At 32.1% G+C, this 5,620-nt stretch overlaps 1 long non-coding RNA gene across 1 annotated transcript; it reads left to right on the top strand.

The window, feature by feature from the left end:
* The first annotated feature begins 3,208 nt into the window (after nt 1–3,208).
* LOC141704186 (uncharacterized) lies at nt 3,209–4,597 on the top strand. Its single transcript, XR_012567865.1, has 4 exons — nt 3,209–3,285; nt 3,369–3,489; nt 3,675–3,820; nt 4,466–4,597. It is a non-coding gene; the product is annotated as an uncharacterized LOC141704186 (long non-coding RNA).
* Nucleotides 4,598–5,620: the final 1,023 nt, after the last annotated feature.

Below are 5,620 nucleotides of genomic sequence, written 5' to 3' on the forward strand. Positions count from 1 at the left end.
GAGAACTTAGTTCTCTATATACTTTTGTTATTTTTTATTATGCCTTGTGTTAATTTCACGTATTAAAAAATGAAAATAATAAATTTGAATTTTGAAGAATAAATATACAAATATTTAAGAAATATTTATAAATCATATTTCAGTTAATTTCCATTTAAATCAAATTAATTTTGATTCCCTTAGAAATTAATCCGCTGCAAAATATTTAGCCGCGTTCTTGTCTTTAGGATGAAGAATTTAACATTCCAATTTCAACAACAAGTTTGCTGAAAGTTGCTTCATCCAAAGGTTTAGTAAAAATGTCAGCTAACTATTTTTCTGTTGGAACAAAAATTAGCTCAATGGTACCATTTGCAACATGTTCTCTAATAAAATGGTACCTTACATCAATGTGCTTTATCCTAGAGTGATTAACTGAATTAGCTATAATGGATATAGAACTAGTGTTATCACTCATGACAGGAATTTTGTTCAACACTATACCATAATCCAATAGCTGATTTCTAATCCAAAGCTCTTGAGCATAACAACTTCCTACAACTATGTATTCAGCCTCTACTGAAGAAGTTACACATATTGTTGCTTCTTGCTATACCAGGAGACAAGTCTTTATCATAGAAATTGACAGCTTCTACTTGTACTCTTTCTGTCAACCCTGCATCCGACAATATCTGCATCTGTATATTTAATAGCTTCAAAACCTGTTCCCTTGGGATACCATACACTACAAGAATAATGTCAATAGACATCACATTAGACATCGGTTAACTTTGCCACTGATCTTAAAAAAAGTATTGACATCACCCCGTTTTTGTGATGTCTTTGTTCTTTGTAGACATCGGTTATAATTAAACCGATGTCTAAAATTCACCAAAAAAAATAAAATTCGCGCCCACCTTTTCTTTCCCCGTTAGTGAAATTTTCATTCAGATTTTAGTTCTACATTCCCCCCAATCCCAATTTTCTCCCCCTTCTACATTCCCCCCAATCCCAAAATTCTCACCCTCTCCCATCTCTCTCTCCCATCCCTCTCTCTCCCCTTCCCTCTCATGAATTTGAATAGATATATAGGTGGTGAAATGGCGCTGGTTTCATCGAATTCAAAAGATTCATCTTCACTTCCTTCTGGATCCAGAGAATCCAATTACTACCGCAAACAGAAATCTCTTGGTCTCTTATGCTCAAAGTAATCTCTCTCCCACCTCCCTTTGTATACACAACATCCTTAATTTAATTTATATGCATCTGTTTTTTTTTTAAATTTTATTATAGTTTCTTGATGATGCTGTTGCCCGTCTAGGTATTCCTGATACCCCCTTTCTTTATTTTATTTCTCGATTTAATTTTTATTAAATTAATTTAGAATAATTTTTTTGATTTTTTACTTTAATTGGAGAGGTCTTGTGTGTTGAATTGTGTAATTCTTGTTTATATGTGAATTGTAATGAATATCGTGTTGTTTTTTTTGTAATTGGTTTAATTTTAGGTGTTGAGAAGCGAAGGTCTATGGTATTATTAATGTTCTTGAAAGCATTGGTGTAAGATATATGTTCCTCGCCTTTTCTTCCATTTATATTATTTGGGTAGGGAATCTTTCTGATTTTGATATTGATATGCAGCTTCTTACCAAGAAGACCAAAATCGTTATTCATGGAAAGGGTTTGGAATCATTCCAAAACTCTACAGCTGCTTAAGGTGTTTACTTTATCCAACTTATGCTTTTATAAAGAACTTGATTATTGAACTTGGTCAAATATCCTTTGATTGTATACTTATATGTAATAACGCGGTTTGTATTTTAGGCGGATGAAGTCTCCAACCCAACCAAAGAGCATCTGGTTGATGTAGTTCAGAGGCATTTCATGATGATGGTAATTTATGCATTTTTCTATAATAATCTTTTTAAATTGCGAACTTGTTAACTGTCATTATATAAATAATATAAATATTGTCCCAAAACTCTCCTCATGTTTAAGAGTGTTGAGATTTAGACCAGTCATAAGATTGTTCCGGCAACTGATATATAGTGTATGCTTGATTTTTCTAACCAAATAATAACTTGTTAGTTACTGCTACTCTTAGTATATTAGTTTTGGCTTTCTGCCTTTTAAAGTTCTAGTAATATACTACATATATGTATTGACTTTAAACAATTTATATGTTGTTGGTGAAGTAATTGGATGAGTTGCAAGTCATACCGGGGTTTGTGCACTCTGCTAAGCGATTGAAGATGGTGTGTAAATGACAACTAATATTGTCTCTTCCAGTAAAAAACTTGGGTTTGTTTACAAGATTTGAATACAGGAAGCTCCAAATATCTTGACGATAGTCCTAAAGAGATTTTAGGTAATTGTTGTCTAAGCAACAAGCGTTAAAATACTCATGTACTGATCCTTAAATCCCTTGTTCTACACGTTGAGTTTGAGGTTTAGCCATAAAGATCCAGATTTTTGTCCACCAAAAAAAGCAGTTTGGTAGGTTTAGCGTGTAATATAAGCAGCTTACTATTTAAGGTGTCCTTAGTGATACCCATTGGCAATTTTTTTTTTGGTAAGAGCAGTTCAACATTTTAGTTATTATCTTTATCCATTGTTTAATCAACATGGTAGCCTAAATATATTATGAAGCCATTAAGGCTAACATTCTATTTAAATTCCCTACTAACTGGTCTAGTTGCAGAGCTATTGCTTCTTTCTGTTTAAATTTGTTGAGTTTCTCTATTCTTTAATAGTCTATTCAGAATCATGATTTTGCTTTCTCAGGAAGGAAATTATGGAAAGATAAACAAGTGTATTACTTTCCCAGAGATGTTGGATTTGATTTCGTTTATGACTGTAGCAGATGATATTACATTACCTATAGATATGGTTAATGCATCTTTCTCCGGGCATTACATTACCTACTTAATGTAAGGTCAATTTTTTTTCCAATACTGTGAATCTTTGACGTAACAGTTCTCCAGTATCAGAATCAGAAACTTATTCAGCAGTTAGACGTGCAGAAGCATGAGTTGCACAATCTTGAAGGCAGAATAAGAGAACTTAAGGACAAATAGTCCACATATGATGAGATATTAATCACAGTGAACCAACAATGGAATCAGGTTGCTTCATCTTTTGCACGTCTCATTATTCTGCTGTCACTATATAATTTATGTTATTATTATTTTAACTATTTTCCTTGCTCTTCTGATGTAGTTGGTTGATGATTTTATTTTTCTTGGCGCACGTGTTGGGGCTGGAAAAAGTACAATACAGATGTTGGATCGTGCATAACGTGTGAGAGGTTTTTAACGATATTAGTTTACTTTGCATAATACTGGTGATCCCATAAATGCATTGATTAATTGTATCTTATCTATAATTTAGGTTCAGTTCCATCATGTCCTGCAGAGGAGATGTTTCTTTGTAGAATATTAGAATTGAGTTGTGGAAAGAGACAAAGCTGAAAGCATAAGGCAGGTTTTGCATGGGAAGCCATCCGGAGAAGGTCGGGAAACTTGCCTATTATTAAGTAATACTAAATATAAACATCGCTTATTATTATTATTCGCTAGATTATGGAACTCCTCTTGTTGCTTTTCGGCTATCTGCTCTATTACAATCTTAGATATTGTTGTTCTTTATAACCATTTAACATTGACAATGTGCTCTGTTACAATCTGGAGTATGCAGATACTGTTGTGTAGTTGTCTAAGATTGACAATATGATGAAAGAGGAGGCTAATAATCTGCATGAGGTGATTGAAATTCTACATTTGAAGCATAAAGAATATGCTGAAGATATGCAAGGCAGTTGGTTCAGGATAGATGACACTGAGGTAATGAGTCTCTTCTGAATGGATTATATATTCACAGTATTGGAAAAAAAATTGATCTTATCCCTTGTTTATCATTCATGACTAACTGTTGCAATATTTTTTGATAAAAGTTGGTTATTTTCTATCTTTATACATATAAAGAACATTAATAGATTTTAAAAACATGTAATTTTTAGATTTTTATTCACAAGTAGGTGGTTGTATCTTCTTCGTGAGTGTAAATTGGGTATAACAATGATAGCATGTCAATAGACAAGTTTATAGGAATGTTTATTAGTTGATACGAAAAGAGTGAATATTGTGAGGATTCAAATCATGTTCCATTTTTTGAACTTGTAAGTTTGTGATTTTTTCTTAATGTAGTGTACTATACATGATTATAAAAGATCATAAAGTAATGTACTTCAGAACTATATTAGAGCTCACTACAGAACAGTACATTAGAAGGGTTTACTTGATATTCAATAATCATAATACTGAAATCTCAAGCTGCATAAAATTTCAGTGGTACTTTTTGTTTGGAAAGTAACTCTTAACTGTCACCCAACTCACGTCTTTTAAACTTACTGCTTTTAGGAAAATTAGATTGTAGTGCTGTAAAGTTTATAAATTTCTGTTTCCTCTTACCCTTTTGTTATCGTGCAGGTTGAATCTCCCTTTCCACCTTTTGATAAGATAGGCATCAACTCAGTACAGAGGGAGGTTGAAGAAATTATTCTCGATATTTATGTTAGCAGGGATGACTTAGCAAACATATAACAATAGTTTGGTTTTGAACGATTCTGTAATAAAATTAGATACTTGATATTTATGTTGCTGAATATAAGTGTTTAGTTAGTTCATTATTTAAATACTTTCAATGAATAAATACTGATGTCAAAAAAATAATTGTACATCACTTTTAATATATAAATATTGATGTCTCAAATGCAATTGTACATCAGTTTTAGTGAAGAAAAACTGATGTCAAAAAAGTTGATATACATTGCTTTTTCCTAAAAAACCGATGTCAAAGACTAACATGTTCAACTCTAAAAGGAACATAAACATCACTTTGTTTGGGATACAACTGATGTCTACGTGCCAACATAGACATCACCTTTTACTAAATAAATCGATGTTTAATATCAGATTTTACATCACCTATATGAAAATATTCGATGTCTATGTGGAAAAAAACATAGCCCATTATATGTTTAATTTGTTGTAATAGGTGTAATTTATTTATTAAATTATTTATTTCTAACATTTTTTGTAAAAAATAATGCATGGACATCACTTTTTTTCCCAGAAATGATGTCTAATTAAGTAAAGACATCGGGTTATGGCCGATGTGTAGAATAGACATCACCGACATCAACATCGGTTGCCAAACAACATAGACATCGGCCAAAAAACCGATGTCTATGGGCATTTTTCTTGTAGTGATAATCCCAAGTTTGGAGTCCCATTTAGATATCTGAAAATTCTCTTTACAGCCATCAAATGTGATTCTTTTGGATTGGCTTGAAATCTTGTATACAGACATATTGCAAACATGATGTCTGGTCTACTTGCAGTTAAGTACAACAAAGATCCAATCATTCCTCTATAGATTGAAATATCTATACTTTTGTCCTTTTTATCTTATCCAACTTTGTAGTTGTAGACATAGGTGTAGATTCCGGTGAACAATCAATCATACCAAACTTCTTCAATAAATCCTTAAAATATTAAGTTTACCTAATGAAGATTCCATCACTTCTTTGAATAACTTAAAGTCCAAGAAAGTAACTCAATTCCCCCATCATACTCATTTCA

This window comes from Apium graveolens, unplaced genomic scaffold (assembly GCF_009905375.1).
Source record: "Apium graveolens cultivar Ventura unplaced genomic scaffold, ASM990537v1 ctg754, whole genome shotgun sequence".
Taxonomy (NCBI): Eukaryota; Viridiplantae; Streptophyta; class Magnoliopsida; order Apiales; family Apiaceae; genus Apium; species Apium graveolens.